Below are 19,248 nucleotides of genomic sequence, written 5' to 3' on the forward strand. Positions count from 1 at the left end.
CCAGGACAGAGGGAGTAGTGAGACTAGTCTCTGTCTGTCTATACTCCAGGAAAGAGGGAGTAGTGAGACTAGTCTCTCTGTCTATACTCCAGGTCAGAGGGAGTAGTGAGACTAGTCTCTCAGTCTATACTCCAGGTCAGAGGGAGTAGTGAGACTAGTCTCTCTCTGTCTATACTCCAGGACAGAGGGAGTAGTGAGACTAGTCTCTCTCAGTCTATACCCCAGGTCAGAGGGAGTAGTGAGACTAGTCTCTCAGTCTACACTCCAGGACAGAGGGAGTAGTGAGACTAGTCTCTCTCTGTCTATACTCCAGGACAGATGGAGTAGTGAGACAAGTCTCTCTCTGTCTATACTCCAGGTCAGAGGGAGTAGTGAGACTATTCTCTCTGTCTATACTCCAGGTCAGATGGAGTAGTGAGACTAGTCTCTCTCAGTCTATATTCCAGGTCAGAGGGAGTAGTGAGACTAGTCTCTCTGTCTATACTCCAGGTCAGAGGGAGTAGTGAGACTAGTCTCTCAGTCTATACTCCAGGACAGAGGGAGTAGTGAGACTAGTCTGTCTCAGTCTTTACTCCAGGTCAGAGGGAGAAGTGAGACTAGTCTCTCTCAGTCTATACTCCAGGACAGAGGGAGTAGTGAGACAAGTCTGTCTAAGTCTATACTCCAGGTCAGAGGGAGTAGTGAGACTAGTCTCTCTGTCTATACTCCAGGTCAGAGGGAGTAGTGAGACTAGTCTCTCTCAGTCTACACTCCAGGACAGAGGGAGTAGTGAGACTAGTCTCGCTCAGTCTATACTCCAGGACAGATGGAGTAGTGAGACTAGTCTCTCTGTCTATACTCCAGGACAGAGGGAGTAGTGAGACAAGTCTCTCTCAGTCTATACTCCAGGACAGAGGGAGTAGTGAGACTAGTCTCTCTCTGTCTATACTCCAGGACAGAGGGAGTAGTGAGACTAGTCTCTCTCAGTCTATACTCCAGGTCAGAGGGAGTAGTGAGACTAGTCTCTCAGTCTATACTCCAGGACAGAGGGAGTAGTGAGACTAGTCTCTCTCTGTCTATACTCCAGGACAGATGGAGTAGTGAGACTAGTCTCTCTCTGTCTATACTCCAGGTCAGAGGGAGTAGTGAGACTAGTCTCTCAGTCTATACTCCAGGTCAGATGGAGTAGTGAGACTAGTCTCTCTCTGTCTATACTCCAGGTCAGAGGGAGTAGTGAGACTAGTCTCTGTCTGTCTATACTCCAGGTCAGAAGGAGTAGCTAGACTAGTCTCTCTCAGTCTATACTCCAGGACAGAGGGAGTAGTGAGACTAGTCTCTCTCTGTCTATACTCCAGGTCAGAGGGAGTAGTGAGACTAGTCTCTCTCAGTCTATACTCCAGGAAAGAAGGAGTAGTGAGACTAGTCTCTCTCACTCTATACTCCAGGACAGAGGGAGTAGTGAGACTAGTCTCTGTCTGTCTATACTCCAGGAAAGAGGGAGTAGTGAGACTAGTCTCTCTGTCTATACTCCAGGTCAGAGGGAGTAGTGAGACTAGTCTCTCAGTCTATACTCCAGGTCAGAGGGAGTAGTGAGACTAGTCTCTCTCTGTCTATACTCCAGGACAGAGGGAGTAGTGAGACTAGTCTCTCTCAGTCTATACCCCAGGTCAGAGGGAGTAGTGAGACTAGTCTCTCAGTCTACACTCCAGGACAGAGGGAGTAGTGAGACTAGTCTCTCTCTGTCTATACTCCAGGACAGATGGAGTAGTGAGACAAGTCTCTCTCTGTCTATACTCCAGGTCAGAGGGAGTAGTGAGACTATTCTCTCTGTCTATACTCCAGGTCAGATGGAGTAGTGAGACTAGTCTCTCTCAGTCTATATTCCAGGTCAGAGGGAGTAGTGAGACTAGTCTCTCTGTCTATACTCCAGGTCAGAGGGAGTAGTGAGACTAGTCTCTCAGTCTATACTCCAGGACAGAGGGAGTAGTGAGACTAGTCTGTCTCAGTCTTTACTCCAGGTCAGAGGGAGAAGTGAGACTAGTCTCTCTCAGTCTATACTCCAGGACAGAGGGAGTAGTGAGACAAGTCTGTCTAAGTCTATACTCCAGGTCAGAGGGAGTAGTGAGACTAGTCTCTCTGTCTATACTCCAGGTCAGAGGGAGTAGTGAGACTAGTCTCTCTCAGTCTACACTCCAGGACAGAGGGAGTAGTGAGACTAGTCTCGCTCAGTCTATACTCCAGGACAGATGGAGTAGTGAGACTAGTCTCTCTGTCTATACTCCAGGACAGAGGGAGTAGTGAGACAAGTCTCTCTCAGTCTATACTCCAGGACAGAGGGAGTAGTGAGACTAGTCTCTCTCTGTCTATACTCCAGGACAGAGGGAGTAGTGAGACTAGTCTCTCTCAGTCTATACTCCAGGTCAGAGGGAGTAGTGAGACTAGTCTCTCAGTCTACACTCCAGGACAGAGGGAGTAGTGAGACTAGTCTCTCTCTGTCTATACTCCAGGACAGATGTAGTAGTGAGACAAGTCTCTCTCTGTCTATACTCCAAGTCAGAGGGAGTAGTGAGACTAGTCTCTCTGTCTATACTCCAGGTCAGATGGAGTAGTGAGACTAGTCTCTCTCAGTCTATATTCCAGGTCAGAGGGAGTAGTGAGACTAGTCTCTCTGTCTATACTCCAGGTCAGAGGGAGTAGTGAGACTAGTCTCTCAGTCTATACTCCAGGACAGAGGGAGTAGTGAGACTAGTCTGTCTCAGTCTTTACTCCAGGTCAGAGGGAGTAGTGACACTAGTCTCTCTCAGTCTATACTCCAGGACAGAGGGAGTAGTGAGACAAGTCTGTCTAAGTCTATACTCCATGTCAGAGGGAGTAGTGAGACTAGTCTCTCAGTCTATACTCCAGGACAGAGGGAGTAGTGAGACTATTCTCTCTGTCTATACTCCAGGTCAGATGGAGTAGTGCGACTAGTCTCTCAGTCTATACTCCAGGACAGAGGGAGTAGTGAGACTAGTCTCTCTCAGTCTATACTCCAGGACAGAGGGAGTAGCTAGACTAGTCTCTCTCAGTCTATACTCCAGGACAGAGGGAGTAGTGAGACTAGTCTCTCTCTGTCTATACTCCAGGTCAGAGGGAGTAGTGAGACTAGTCTCTCTCAGTCTATACTCCAGGAAAGAGGGAGTAGTGAGACTAGTCTCTCTCAGTCTATACTCCAGGACAGATGGAGTAGTGAGACTAGTCTCTCTGTCTATACTCCAGGTCAGAGGGAGTAGTGAGACTAGTCTCTCTCCGTCTATACTCCAGGTCAGAGGGAGTAGTGAGACTAGTCTCTCAGTCTATACTCCAGGTCAGATGGAGTAGTGAGACTAGTCTCTCTCTGTCTATACTCCAGGTCAGAGGGAGTAGTGAGACTAGTCTCTGTCTGTCTATACTCCAGGTCAGAGGGAGTAGCTAGACTAGTCTCTCTCAGTCTATACTCCAGGACAGAGGGAGTAGTGAGACTAGTCTCTCTCTGTCTATACTCCAGGTCAGAGGGAGTAGTGAGACTAGTCTCTCTCAGTCTATACTCCAGGAAAGAAGGAGTAGTGAGACTAGTCTCTCTCAGTCTATACTCCAGGACAGATGGAGTAGTGAGACTAGTCTCTCTGTCTATACTCCAGGTCAGAGGGAGTAGTGAGACTAGTCTCTCTCCGTCTATACTCCAGGTCAGAGGGAGTAGTGAGACTAGTCTCTCAGTCTATACTCCAGGTCAGATGGAGTAGTGAGACTAGTCTCTCTCTGTCTATACTCCAGGTCAGAGGGAGTAGTGAGACTAGTCTCTGTCTGTCTATACTCCAGGTCAGAGGGAGTAGTGAGACTAGTCTCTCTCTGTCTATACTCCAGGACAGAGGGAGTAGTGAGACTAGTCTCTCTCAGTCTATACTCCAGGCCAGAGGGAGTAGTGAGACTAGTCTCTCTCAGTCTATACTCCAGGTCAGAGGGAGAAGTGAGACTAGTCTCTCTCTGTCTATACTCCAGGTCAGAGGGAGTAGTGAGACTAGTCTCTCTCAGTCTATACTCCAGGACAGAGGGAGTAGTGAGACTAGTCTCTCACTCTATACTCCAGGACAGAGGGAGTAGTGAGACTAGTCTCTGTCTGTCTATACTCCAGGAAAGAGGGAGTAGTGAGACTAGTCTCTCTGTCTATACTCCAGGTCAGAGGGAGTAGTGAGACTAGTCTCTCAGTCTATACTCCAGGTCAGAGGGAGTAGTGAGACTAGTCTCTCTCTGTCTATACTCCAGGACAGAGGGAGTAGTGAGACTAGTCTCTCTCAGTCTATACCCCAGGTCAGAGGGAGTAGTGAGACTAGTCTCTCAGTCTACACTCCAGGACAGAGGGAGTAGTGAGACTAGTCTCTCTCTGTCTATACTCCAGGACAGATGGAGTAGTGAGACAAGTCTCTCTCTGTCTATACTCCAGGTCAGAGGGAGTAGTGAGACTATTCTCTCTGTCTATACTCCAGGTCAGATGGAGTAGTGAGACTAGTCTCTCTCAGTCTATATTCCAGGTCAGAGGGAGTAGTGAGACTAGTCTCTCTGTCTATACTCCAGGTCAGAGGGAGTAGTGAGACTAGTCTCTCAGTCTATACTCCAGGACAGAGGGAGTAGTGAGACTAGTCTGTCTCAGTCTTTACTCCAGGTCAGAGGGAGAAGTGAGACTAGTCTCTCTCAGTCTATACTCCAGGACAGAGGGAGTAGTGAGACAAGTCTGTCTAAGTCTATACTCCAGGTCAGAGGGAGTAGTGAGACTAGTCTCTCTGTCTATACTCCAGGTCAGAGGGAGTAGTGAGACTAGTCTCTCTCAGTCTACACTCCAGGACAGAGGGAGTAGTGAGACTAGTCTCGCTCAGTCTATACTCCAGGACAGATGGAGTAGTGAGACTAGTCTCTCTGTCTATACTCCAGGACAGAGGGAGTAGTGAGACAAGTCTCTCTCAGTCTATACTCCAGGACAGAGGGAGTAGTGAGACTAGTCTCTCTCTGTCTATACTCCAGGACAGAGGGAGTAGTGAGACTAGTCTCTCTCAGTCTATACTCCAGGTCAGAGGGAGTAGTGAGACTAGTCTCTCAGTCTATACTCCAGGACAGAGGGAGTAGTGAGACTAGTCTCTCTCTGTCTATACTCCAGGACAGATGGAGTAGTGAGACTAGTCTCTCTCTGTCTATACTCCAGGTCAGAGGGAGTAGTGAGACTAGTCTCTCAGTCTATACTCCAGGTCAGATGGAGTAGTGAGACTAGTCTCTCTCTGTCTATACTCCAGGTCAGAGGGAGTAGTGAGACTAGTCTCTGTCTGTCTATACTCCAGGTCAGAAGGAGTAGCTAGACTAGTCTCTCTCAGTCTATACTCCAGGACAGAGGGAGTAGTGAGACTAGTCTCTCTCTGTCTATACTCCAGGTCAGAGGGAGTAGTGAGACTAGTCTCTCTCAGTCTATACTCCAGGAAAGAAGGAGTAGTGAGACTAGTCTCTCTCAGTCTATACTCCAGGACAGATGGAGTAGTGAGACTAGTCTCTCTGTCTATACTCCAGGTCAGAGGGAGTAGTGAGACTAGTCTCTCTCCGTCTATACTCCAGGTCAGAGGGAGTAGTGAGACTAGTCTCTCAGTCTATACTCCAGGTCAGATGGAGTAGTGAGACTAGTCTCTCTTTGTCTATACTCCAGGTCAGAGGGAGTAGTGAGACTAGTCTCTGTCTGTCTATACTCCAGGTCAGAGGGAGTAGTGAGACTAGTCTCTCTCTGTCTATACTCCAGGACAGAGGGAGTAGTGAGACTAGTCTCTCTCAGTCTATACTCCAGGCCAGAGGGAGTAGTGAGACTAGTCTCTCTCAGTCTATACTCCAGGTCAGAGGGAGAAGTGAGACTAGTCTCTCTCTGTCTATACTCCAGGTCAGAGGGAGTAGTGAGACTAGTCTCTCTCAGTCTATACTCCAGGACAGAGGGAGTAGTGAGACTAGTCTCTCACTCTATACTCCAGGACAGAGGGAGTAGTGAGACTAGTCTCTGTCTGTCTATACTCCAGGAAAGAGGGAGTAGTGAGACTAGTCTCTCTGTCTATACTCCAGGTCAGAGGGAGTAGTGAGACTAGTCTCTCAGTCTATACTCCAGGTCAGAGGGAGTAGTGAGACTAGTATCTCTCTGTCTATACTCCAGGACAGAGGGAGTAGTGAGACTAGTCTCTCTCAGTCTATACCCCAGGTCAGAGGGAGTAGTGAGACTAGTCTCTCAGTCTACACTCCAGGACAGAGGGAGTAGTGAGACTAGTCTCTCTCTGTCTATACTCCAGGACAGATGGAGTAGTGAGACAAGTCTCTCTCTGTCTATACTCCAGGTCAGAGGGAGTAGTGAGACTATTCTCTCTGTCTATACTCCAGGTCAGATGGAGTAGTGAGACTAGTCTCTCTCAGTCTATATTCCAGGTCAGAGGGAGTAGTGAGACTAGTCTCTCTGTCTATACTCCAGGTCAGAGGGAGTAGTGAGACTAGTCTCTCAGTCTATACTCCAGGACAGAGGGAGTAGTGAGACTAGTCTGTCTCAGTCTTTACTCCAGGTCAGAGGGAGAAGTGAGACTAGTCTCTCTCAGTCTATACTCCAGGACAGAGGGAGTAGTGAGACAAGTCTATCTAAGTCTATACTCCAGGTCAGAGGGAGTAGTGAGACTAGTCTCTCTGTCTATACTCCAGGTCAGAGGGAGTAGTGAGACTAGTCTCTCTCAGTCTACACTCCAGGACAGAGGGAGTAGTGAGACTAGTCTCGCTCAGTCTATACTCCAGGACAGATGGAGTAGTGAGACTAGTCTCTCTGTCTATACTCCAGGACAGAGGGAGTAGTGAGACAAGTCTCTCTCAGTCTATACTCCAGGACAGAGGGAGTAGTGAGACTAGTCTCTCTCTGTCTATACTCCAGGACAGAGGGAGTAGTGAGACTAGTCTCTCTCAGTCTATACTCCAGGTCAGAGGGAGTAGTGAGACTAGTCTCTCAGTCTATACTCCAGGACAGAGGGAGTAGTGAGACTAGTCTCTCTCAGTCTATATTCCAGGTCAGAGGGAGTAGTGAGACTAGTCTCTCTGTCTATACTCCAGGTCAGATGGAGTAGTGAGACTAGTCTCTCTCAGTCTATATTCCAGGTCAGAGGGAGTAGTGAGACTAGTCTCTCTGTCTATACTCCAGGTCAGAGGGAGTAGTGAGACTAGTCTCTCAGTCTATACTCCAGGACAGAGGGAGTAGTGAGACTAGTCTGTCTCAGTCTTTACTCCAGGTCAGAGGGAGAAGTGAGACTAGTCTCTCTCAGTCTATACTCCAGGACAGAGGGAGTAGTGAGACAAGTCTGTCTAAGTCTATACTCCAGGTCAGAGGGAGTAGTGAGACTAGTCTCTCTGTCTATACTCCAGGTCAGAGGGAGTAGTGAGACTAGTCTCTCTCAGTCTACACTCCAGGACAGAGGGAGTAGTGAGACTAGTCTCGCTCAGTCTATACTCCAGGACAGATGGAGTAGTGAGACTAGTCTCTCTGTCTATACTCCAGGACAGAGGGAGTAGTGAGACAAGTCTCTCTCAGTCTATACTCCAGGACAGAGGGAGTAGTGAGACTAGTCTCTCTCTGTCTATACTCCAGGACAGAGGGAGTAGTGAGACTAGTCTCTCTCAGTCTTTACTCCAGGTCAGAGGGAGTAGTGAGACTAGTCTCTCAGTCTATACTCCAGGACAGAGGGAGTAGTGAGACTAGTCTCTCTCTGTCTATACTCCAGGACAGATGGAGTAGTGAGACTAGTCTCTCTCTGTCTATACTCCAGGTCAGAGGGAGTAGTGAGACTAGTCTCTCAGTCTATACTCCAGGTCAGATGGAGTAGTGAGACTAGTCTCTCTCTGTCTATACTCCAGGTCAGAGGGAGTAGTGAGACTAGTCTCTGTCTGTCTATACTCCAGGTCAGAGGGAGTAGCTAGACTAGTCTCTCTCAGTCTATACTCCAGGACAGAGGGAGTAGTGAGACTAGTCTCTCTATGTCTATACTCCAGGTCAGAGGGAGTAGTGAGACTAGTCTCTCTCAGTCTATACTCCAGGAAAGAAGGAGTAGTGAGACTAGTCTCTCTCAGTCTATACTCCAGGACAGATGGAGTAGTGAGACTAGTCTCTCTGTCTATACTCCAGGTCAGAGGGAGTAGTGAGACTAGTCTCTCTCCGTCTATACTCCAGGTCAGAGGGAGTAGTGAGACTAGTCTCTCAGTCTATACTCCAGGTCAGATGGAGTAGTGAGACTAGTCTCTCTCTGTCTATACTCCAGGTCAGAGGGAGTAGTGAGACTAGTCTCTGTCTGTCTATACTCCAGGTCAGAGGGAGTAGTGAGACTAGTCTCTCTCTGTCTATACTCCAGGACAGAGGGAGTAGTGAGACTAGTCTCTCTCAGTCTATACTCCAGGCCAGAGGGAGTAGTGAGACTAGTCTCTCTCAGTCTATACTCCAGGTCAGAGGGAGAAGTGAGACTAGTCTCTCTCTGTCTATACTCCAGGTCAGAGGGAGTAGTGAGACTAGTCTCTCTCAGTCTATACTCCAGGACAGAGGGAGTAGTGAGACTAGTCTCTCACTCTATACTCCAGGACAGAGGGAGTAGTGAGACTAGTCTCTGTCTGTCTATACTCCAGGAAAGAGGGAGTAGTGAGACTAGTCTCTCTGTCTATACTCCAGGCCAGAGGGAGTAGTGAGACTAGTCTCTCAGTCTATACTCCAGGTCAGAGGGAGAAGTGAGACTAGTCTCTCTCTGTCTATACTCCAGGACAGAGGGAGTAGTGAGACTAGTCTCTCTCAGTCTATACCCCAGGTCAGAGGGAGTAGTGAGACTAGTCTCTCAGTCTACACTCCAGGACAGAGGGAGTAGTGAGACTAGTCTCTCTCTGTCTATACTCCAGGACAGATGGAGTAGTGAGACAAGTCTCTCTCTGTCTATACTCCAGGTCAGAGGGAGTAGTGAGACTATTCTCTCTGTCTATACTCCAGGTCAGATGGAGTAGTGAGACTAGTCTCTCTCAGTCTATATTCCAGGTCAGAGGGAGTAGTGAGACTAGTCTCTCTGTCTATACTCCAGGTCAGAGGGAGTAGTGAGACTAGTCTCTCAGTCTATACTCCAGGACAGAGGGAGTAGTGAGACTAGTCTGTCTCAGTCTTTACTCCAGGTCAGAGGGAGAAGTGAGACTAGTCTCTCTCAGTCTATACTCCAGGACAGAGGGAGTAGTGAGACTAGTCTCTCTGTCTATACTCCAGGTCAGAGGGAGTAGTGAGACTAGTCTCTCTCAGTCTACACTCCAGGACAGAGGGAGTAGTGAGACTAGTCTCGCTCAGTCTATACTCCAGGACAGATGGAGTAGTGAGACTAGTCTCTCTGTCTATACTCCAGGACAGAGGGAGTAGTGAGACAAGTCTCTCTCAGTCTATACTCCAGGACAGAGGGAGTAGTGAGACTAGTCTCTCTCTGTCTATACTCCAGGACAGAGGGAGTAGTGAGACTAGTCTCTCTCAGTCTATACTCCAGGTCAGAGGGAGTAGTGAGACTAGTCTCTCAGTCTATACTCCAGGACAGAGGGAGTAGTGAGACTAGTCTCTCTCTGTCTATACTCCAGGACAGATGGAGTAGTGAGACTAGTCTCTCTCTGTCTATACTCCAGGTCAGAGGGAGTAGTGAGACTAGTCTCTCCGTCTATACTCCAGGTCAGAGGGAGTAGTGAGACTAGTCTCTCTGTCTATACTCCAGGAAAGAGGGTGTAGAGAGACTAGTCTCTCTCTGTCTATACTCCAGGCCAGAGGGAGTAGTGAGACTAGTCTCTCTCAGTCTATACTCCAGGTCAGAGGGAGTAGTGAGACTAGTCTCTCTGTCTATACTCCAGGACAGACGGAGTAGTGAGACTAGTCTCTCTGTCTATACTCCAGGTCAGAGGGAGTAGTGAGACTAGTCTCTCTTCAGTCTATACTCCAGGTCAGAGGGAGTAGTGAGACTAGTCTCTCTCTGTCTATACTCCAGGTCAGAGGGAGTAGTGAGACTAGTCTCTCTCAGTCTATACTCCAGGACAGAGGGAGTAGTGAGACTAGTCTGTCTCAGTCTATACTCCAGGACAGAGGGAGTAGTGAGACTAGTCTCTCAGTCTATACTCCAGGACAGAGGGAGTACTGAGACTAGTCTCTCTGTCTATACTCCAGGTCAGAGGGAGTAGTGAGACTAGTCTGTCTGTCTATACTCCAGGACAGAGGGAGTAGTGAGACTAGTCTCTCTGTCTATACTCCAGGTCAGAGGGAGTAGTGAGACTAGTCTCTCTGTCTATACTCCAGGTCAGAGGGAGTAGTGAGACTAGTCTCTCTGTCTATACTCCAGGACAGAGGGAGTAGTGAGACTAGTCTCTCTGTCTATACTCCAGGACAGAGGGAGTAGTGAGACTAGTCTCTCTCAGTCTATACTCCAGGTCAGAGGGAGTAGTGAGACTAGTCTCTCTCAGTCTATACTCCAGGACAGAGGGAGTAGCTAGACTAGTCTCTCTCAGTCTATACTCCAGGACAGAGGGAGTAGTGAGACTAGTCTCTCTGTCTATACTCCAGGTCAGAGGGACTAGTGAGACTAGTCTCTCTCCGTCTATACTCCAGGTCAGAGGGAGTAGTGAGACTAGTCTCTCTCAGTCTATACTCCAGGACAGAGGGAGTAGTGAGACTAGTCTCAGTCTGTCTATACTCCAGGACAGAGGGAGTAGTGAGACTAGTCTCTCTAAGTCTATACTCCAGGTCAGAGGGAGTAGTGAGACTAGTCTCTCAGTCTATACTCCAGGACAGAGGGAGTAGTGAGACTAGTCTCTCTCTGTCTATACTCCAGGACAGAGGGAGTAATGAGACTAGTCTCTCTCTGTCTATACTCCAGGTCAGAGGGAGTAGTGAGACTAGTCTCTCTCTGTCTATACTCCAGGACAGAGGGAGTAGTGAGACTAGTCTCTCTCAGTCTATACTCCAGGACAGATGAAGTAGTGAGACTAGTCTCTCTGTCTATACTCCAGGTCACAGGGAGTAGTGAGACTAGTCTCTCTCAGTCTATACTCCAGGTCAGAGGGAGTAGTGAGACTAGTCTCTCAGTCTACACTCCAGGACAGAGGGAGTAGTGAGACTAGTCTCTCTCTGTCTATACTCCAGGACAGATGTAGTAGTGAGACAAGTCTCTCTCTGTCTATACTCCAAGTCAGAGGGAGTAGTGAGACTAGTCTCTCTGTCTATACTCCAGGTCAGATGGAGTAGTGAGACTAGTCTCTCTCAGTCTATATTCCAGGTCAGAGGGAGTAGTGAGACTAGTCTCTCTGTCTATACTCCAGGTCAGAGGGAGTAGTGAGACTAGTCTCTCAGTCTATACTCCAGGACAGAGGGAGTAGTGAGACTAGTCTGTCTCAGTCTTTACTCCAGGTCAGAGGGAGTAGTGACACTAGTCTCTCTCAGTCTATACTCCAGGACAGAGGGAGTAGTGAGACAAGTCTGTCTAAGTCTATACTCCATGTCAGAGGGAGTAGTGAGACTAGTCTCTCAGTCTATACTCCAGGACAGAGGGAGTAGTGAGACTATTCTCTCTGTCTATACTCCAGGTCAGATGGAGTAGTGCGACTAGTCTCTCAGTCTATACTCCAGGACAGAGGGAGTAGTGAGACTACTCTCTCTCAGTCTATACTCCAGGACAGATGGAGTAGTGAGACTAGTCTCTCTGTCTATACTCCAGGTCAGAGGTAGTAGTGAGACTATTCTCTAACAGTCTATACTCCAGGTCAGAGGGAGTAGTGAGACAAGTCTCTCTCAGTCTATACTCCAGGACAGAGGGACAAGTGAGACTAGTCTCTCTCATTCTATACTCCAGGTCAGAGGGAGTAGTGAGACTAGTCTCTCTGTTAATACTCCAGGTCAGAGGGAGTAGTGAGACTAGTCTCTCTGTCTATACTCCAGGTCAGAGGGAGTAGTGAGACTAGTCTCTCTGTCTATACTCCAGGTCAGAGGGAGTAGTGAGACTAGTCTGTCTGTCTATACTCCAGGACAGAGGGAGTAGTGAGACTAGTCTCTCTGTCTATACTCCAGGTCAGAGGGAGTAGTGAGACTAGTCTCTCTGTCTATACTCCAGGTCAGAGGGAGTAGTGAGACTAGTCTCTCTGTCTATACTCCAGGACAGAGGGAGTAGTGAGACTAGTCTCTCTCAGTCTATACTCCAGGACAGATGGAGTAGAGAGACTAGTCTCTCTCAGTCTATACTCCAGGTCAGAGGGAGTAGTGAGACTAGTCTCTCTCAGTCTATACTCCAGGACAGAGGGAGTAGCTAGACTAGTCTCTCTGTCTATACTCCAGGTCAGATGGAGTAGTGAGACTAGTCTCTCTCAGTCTATATTCCAGGTCAGAGGGAGTAGTGAGACTAGTCTCTCTGTCTATACTCCAGGTCAGAGGGAATAGTGAGACTAGTCTCTCAGTCTATACTCCAGGACAGAGGGAGTAGTGAGACTAGTCTGTCTCAGTCTTTACTCCAGGTCAGAGGGAGTAGTGACACTAGTCTCTCTCAGTCTATACTCCAGGACAGAGGGAGTAGTGAGACAAGTCTGTCTAAGTCTATACTCCATGTCAGAGGGAGTAGTGAGACTAGTCTCTCAGTCTATACTCCAGGACAGAGGGAGTAGTGAGACTATTCTCTCTGTCTATACTCCAGGTCAGATGGAGTAGTGCGACTAGTCTCTCAGTCTATACTCCAGGACAGAGGGAGTAGTGAGACTACTCTCTCTCAGTCTATACTCCAGGACAGATGGAGTAGTGAGACTAGTCTCTCTGTCTATACTCCAGGTCAGAGGTAGTAGTGAGACTATTCTCTAACAGTCTATACTCCAGGTCAGAGGGAGTAGTGAGACAAGTCTCTCTCAGTCTATACTCCAGGACAGAGGGACAAGTGAGACTAGTCTCTCTCATTCTATACTCCAGGTCAGAGGGAGTAGTGAGACTAGTCTCTCTGTTAATACTCCAGGTCAGAGGGAGTAGTGAGACTAGTCTCTCTGTCTATACTCCAGGTCAGAGGGAGTAGTGAGACTAGTCTCTCTGTCTATACTCCAGGTCAGAGGGAGTAGTGAGACTAGTCTGTCTGTCTATACTCCAGGACAGAGGGAGTAGTGAGACTAGTCTCTCTGTCTATACTCCAGGTCAGAGGGAGTAGTGAGACTAGTCTCTCTGTCTATACTCCAGGTCAGAGGGAGTAGTGAGACTAGTCTCTCTGTCTATACTCCAGGACAGAGGGAGTAGTGAGACTAGTCTCTCTCAGTCTATACTCCAGGACAGATGGAGTAGAGAGACTAGTCTCTCTCAGTCTATACTCCAGGTCAGAGGGAGTAGTGAGACTAGTCTCTCTCAGTCTATACTCCAGGACAGAGGGAGTAGCTAGACTAGTCTCTCTCAGTCTATACTCCAGGACAGAGGGAGTAGTGAGACTAGTCTCTCTCTGTCTATACTCCAGGTCAGAGGGAGTAGTGAGACTAGTCTCTCTCAGTCTATACTCCAGGAAAGAGGGAGTAGAGAGACTAGTCTCTCTCAGTCTATACTCCAGGACAGATGGAGTAGTGAGACTAGTCTCTCTGTCTATACTCCAGGTCAGAGGGAGTAGTGAGACTAGTCTCTCTCCGTCTATACTCCAGGTCAGAGGGAGTAGTGAGACTAGTCTCTCAGTCTATACTCCAGGTCAGATGGAGTAGTGAGACTAGTCTCTCTCTGTCTATACTCCAGGTCAGAGGGAGTAGTGAGACTAGTCTCTGTCTGTCTATACTCCAGGACAGAGGGAGTAGTGAGACTAGTCTCTCTGTCTATACTCCAGGTCAGAGGGAGTAGTGAGACTAGTCTCTCTGTCTATACTCCAGGTCAGAGGGAGTAGTGAGACTAGTCTCTCTGTCTATACTCCAGGACAGAGGGAGTAGTGAGACTAGTCTCTCTGTCTATACTCCAGGACAGAGGGAGTAGTGAGACTAGTCTCTCTCAGTCTATACTCCAGGTCAGAGGGAGTAGTGAGACTAGTCTCTCAGTCTATACTCCAGGACAGAGGGAGTAGTGAGACTAGTCTCTCTCTGTCTATACTCCAGGACAGAGGGAGTAATGAGACTAGTCTCTCTCTGTCTATACTCCAGGTCAGAGGGAGTAGTGAGACTAGTCTCTCTCTGTCTATACTCCAGGACAGAAAGAGTAGTGAGACTAGTCTCTCTCAGTCTATACTCCAGGACAGATGAAGTAGTGAGACTAGTCTCTCTGTCTATACTCCAGGTCACAGGGAGTAGTGAGACTAGTCTCTCTGATTATACTCCAGGTCAGAGGGAGTAGTGAGACTAGTCTCTCTGTCTATACTCCAGGACAGAGGGAGTAGTGAGACTAGTCTCTGTCTGTCTATACTCCAGGACAGAGGGAGTAGTGAGACTAGTCTCTCTCAGTCTATACTCCAGGTCAGAGGGAGTAGTGAGACTAGTCTCTCAGTCTACACTCCAGGACAGAGGGAGTAGTGAGACTAGTCTCTCTCTGTCTATACTCCAGGACAGATGTAGTAGTGAGACAAGTCTCTCTCTGTCTATACTCCAAGTCAGAGGGAGTAGTGAGACTAGTCTCTCTGTCTATACTCCAGGTCAGATGGAGTAGTGAGACTAGTCTCTCTCAGTCTATATTCCAGGTCAGAGGGAGTAGTGAGACTAGTCTCTCTGTCTATACTCCAGGTCAGAGGGAGTAGTGAGACTAGTCTCTCAGTCTATACTCCAGGACAGAGGGAGTAGTGAGACTAGTCTGTCTCAGTCTTTACTCCAGGTCAGAGGGAGTAGTGACACTAGTCTCTCTCAGTCTATACTCCAGGACAGAGGGAGTAGTGAGACAAGTCTGTCTAAGTCTATACTCCAGGTCAGAGGGAGTAGTGAGACTAGTCTCTCAGTCTATACTCCAGGACAGAGGGAGTAGTGAGACTATTCTCTCTGTCTATACTCCAGGTCAGATGGAGTAGTGCGACTAGTCTCTCAGTCTATACTCCAGGACAGAGGGAGTAGTGAGACTACTCTCTCTCAGTCTATACTCCAGGACAGATGGAGTAGTGAGACTAGTCTCTCTGTCTATACTCCAGGTCAGAGGTAGTAGAGAGACTAGTCTCTCTCAGTCTATACTCCAGGACAGATGGAGTAGTGAGACTAGTCTCTCTGTCTATACTCCAGGTCAGAGGGAGTAGTGAGACTAGTCTCTCTCCGTCTATACTCCAGGTCAGAGGGAGTAGTGAGACTAGTCTCTCAGTCTATACTCCAGGTCAGATGGAGTAGTGAGACTAGTCTCTCTCTGTCTATACTCCAGGTCAGAGGGAGTAGTGAGACTAGTCTCTGTCTGTCTATACTCCAGGACAGAGGGAGTAGTGAGACTAGTCTCTCTGTCTATACTCCAGGTCAGAGGGAGTAGTGAGACTAGTCTCTCTGTCTATACTCCAGGTCAGAGGGAGTAGTGAGACTAGTCTCTCTGTCTATACTCCAGGACAGAGGGAGTAGTGAGACTAGTCTCTCTGTCTATACTCCAGGACAGAGGGAGTAGTGAGACTAGTCTCTCTCAGTCTATACTCCAGGTCAGAGGGAGTAGTGAGACTAGTCTCTCAGTCTATACTCCAGGACAGAGGGAGTAGTGAGACTAGTCTCTCTCTGTCTATACTCCAGGACAGAGGGAGTAATGAGACTAGTCTCTCTCTGTCTATACTCCAGGTCAGAGGGAGTAGTGAGACTAGTCTCTCTCTGTCTATACTCCAGGACAGAGGGAGTAGTGAGACTAGTCTCTCTCAGTCTATACTCCAGGACAGATGAAGTAGTGAGACTAGTCTCTCTGTCTATACTCCAGGTCACAGGGAGTAGTGAGACTAGTCTCTCTGATTATACTCCAGGTCAGAGGGAGTAGTGAGACTAGTCTCTCTGTCTATACTCCAGGACAGAGGGAGTAGTGGGACTAGTCTCTGTCTGTCTGTACTCCAGGACAGAGGGAGTAGTGAGACTAGTCTCTCTCAGTCTATACTCCAGGTCAGAGGGAGTAGTGAGACTAGTCTCTCAGTCTACACTCCAGGACAGAGGGAGTAGTGAGACAAGTCTCTCTCTGTCTATACTCCAAGTCAGAGGGAGTAGTGAGACTAGTCTCTCTGTCTATACTCCAGGTCAGATGGAGTAGTGAGACTAGTCTCTCTCAGTCTATATTCCAGGTCAGAGGGAGTAGTGAGACTAGTCTCTCTGTCTATACTCCAGGTCAGAGGGAGTAGTGAGACTAGTCTCTCAGTCTATACTCCAGGACAGAGGGAGTAGTGAGACTAGTCTGTCTCAGTCTTTACTCCAGGTCAGAGGGAGTAGTGACACTAGTCTCTCTCAGTCTATACTCCAGGACAGAGGGAGTAGTGAGACAAGTCTGTCTAAGTCTATACTCCAGGTCAGAGGGAGTAGTGAGACTAGTCTCTCAGTCTATACTCCAGGACAGAGGGAGTAGTGAGACTATTCTCTCTGTCTATACTCCAGGTCAGATGGAGTAGTGCGACTAGTCTCTCAGTCTATACTCCAGGACAGAGGGAGTAGTGAGACTACTCTCTCTCAGTCTATACTCCAGGACAGATGGAGTAGTGAGACTAGTCTCTCAGTCTATACTCCAGGTCAGAGGGAGTAGTGAGACAAGTCTCTCTCAGTCTATACTCCAGGACAGAGGGACAAGTGAGACTAGTCTCTCTCATTCTATACTCCAGGTCAGAGGGAGTAGTGAGACTAGTCTCTCTGTTAATACTCCAGGTCAGAGGGAGTAGTGAGACTAGTCTCTCTGTCTATACTCCAGGTCAGAGGGAGTAGTGAGACTAGTCTCTCTGTCTATACTCCAGGTCAGAGGGAGTAGTGAGACTAGTCTGTCTGTCTATACTCCAGGACAGAGGGAGTAGTGAGACTAGTCTCTCTGTCTATACTCCAGGTCAGAGGGAGTAGTGAGACTAGTCTCTCTGTCTATACTCCAGGTCAGAGGGAGTAGTGAGACTAGTCTCTCTGTCTATACTCCAGGACAGAGGGAGTAGTGAGACTAGTCTCTCTCAGTCTATACTCCAGGACAGATGGAGTAGAGAGACTAGTCTCTCTCAGTCTATACTCCAGGTCAGAGGGAGTAGTGAGACTAGTCTCTCTCAGTCTATACTCCAGGAAAGAGGGAGTAGAGAGACTAGTCTCTCTCAGTCTATACTCCAGGACAGATGGAGTAGTGAGACTAGTCTCTCTGTCTATACTCCAGGTCAGAGGGAGTAGTGAGACTAGTCTCTCTCCGTCTATACTCCAGGTCAGAGGGAGTAGTGAGACTAGTCTCTCAGTCTATACTCCAGGTCAGATGGAGTAGTGAGACTAGTCTCTCTCTGTCTATACTCCAGGTCAGAGGGAGTAGTGAGACTAGTCTCTGTCTGTCTATACTCCAGGTCAGAGGGAGTAGTGAGACTAGTCTCTCTCAGTCTATACTCCAGGTCAGAGGGAGTAGTGAGACTAGTCTCTCTCAGTCTATACTCCAGGTCAGAGGGAGTAGTGAGACTAGTCTCTCAGTCTATACTCCAAGACAGAGGGAGTAGTGAGACTAGTCTCTCTCTGTCTATACTCCAGGACAGAGGGAGTAGTGAGACTAGTCTCTCTCAGTCTATACTCCAGGCCAGAGGGAGTAGTGAGACTAGTCTCTCTCAGTCTATACTCCAGGTCAGAGGGAGAAGTGAGACTAGTCTCTCTCTGTCTATACTCCAGGTCAGAGGGAGTAGTGAGACTAGTCTCTCTCAGTCTATACTCCAGGACTGAGGGAGTAGTTAGACTAGTCTCTCACTCTATACTCCAGGACAGAGGGAGTAGTGAGACTAGTCTCTGTCTGTCTATACTCCAGGAAAGAGGGAGTAGTGAGACTAGTCTCTCTGTCTATACTCCAGGTCAGAGGGAGTAGTGAGACTAGTCTCTCAGTCTATACTCCAGGTCAGAGGGAGTAGTGAGACTAGTCTCTCTCTGTCTATACTCCAGGACAGAGGGAGTAGTGAGACTAGTCTCTCTCAGTCTATACCCCAGGTCAGAGGGAGTAGTGAGACTAGTCTCTCAGTCTACACTCCAGGACAGAGGGAGTAGTGAGACTAGTCTCTCTCTGTCTATACTCCAGGACAGATGGAGTAGTGAGACAAGTCTCTCTCTGTCTATACTCCAGGTCAGAGGGAGTAGTGAGACTAGTCTCTCTGTCTATACTCCAGGTCAGATGGAGTAGTGAGACTAGTCTCTCTCAGTCTATATTCCAGGTCAGAGGGAGTAGTGAGACTAGTCTCTCTGTCTATACTCCAGGTCAGAGGGAGTAGTGAGACTAGTCTCTCAGTCTATACTCCAGGACAGAGGGAGTAGTGAGACTAGTCTGTCTCAGTCTTTACTCCAGGTCAGAGGGAGAAGTGAGACTAGTCTCTCTCAGTCTATACTCCAGGACAGAGGGAGTAGTGAGACAAGTCTGTCTAAGTCTATACTCCAGGTCAGAGGGAGTAGTGAGACTAGTCTCTCAGTCTATACTCCAGGACAGAGGGAGTAGTGAGACTATTCTCTCTGTCTATACTCCAGGTCAGAGGGAGTAGTGCGACTAGTCTCTCAGTCTATACTCCAGGACAGAGGGAGTAGTGAGACTAGTCTCTCTGTCTATACTCCAGGTCAGAGGTAGTAGTGAGACTAGTCTCTAACAGTCTATACTCCAGGTCAGAGGGAGTATTGAGACAAGTCTCTCTCAGTCTATACTCCAGGACAGAGGGACAAGTGAGACTAGTCTCTCTCATTCTATACTCCAGGTCAGAGGGAGTAGTGAGACTAGTCTCTCTGTTAATACTCCAGGTCAGAGGGAGTAGTGAGACTAGTCTCTCTGTCTATACTCCAGGTCAGAGGGAGTAGTGAGACTAGTCTCTCTGTCTATACTCCAGGTCAGAGGGAGTAGTGAGACTAGTCTGTCTGTCTATACTCCAGGACAGAGGGAGTAGTGAGACTAGTCTCTCTGTCTATACTCCAGGTCAGAGGGAGTAGTGAGACTAGTCTCTCTGTCTATACTCCAGGTCAGAGGGAGTAGTGAGACTAGTCTCTCTGTCTATACTCCAGGACAGAGGGAGTAGTGAGACTAGTCTCTCTCAGTCTATACTCCAGGATAGATGGAGTAGTGAGACTAGTCTCTCTCAGTCTATACTCCAGGTCAGAGGGAGTAGTGAGACTAGT

This window comes from Salmo salar, chromosome 01, assembly GCF_965601325.2.
Source record: "Salmo salar chromosome 01, fSalSal1, whole genome shotgun sequence".
In the NCBI taxonomy this organism is placed as follows: domain Eukaryota; kingdom Metazoa; phylum Chordata; class Actinopteri; order Salmoniformes; family Salmonidae; genus Salmo; species Salmo salar.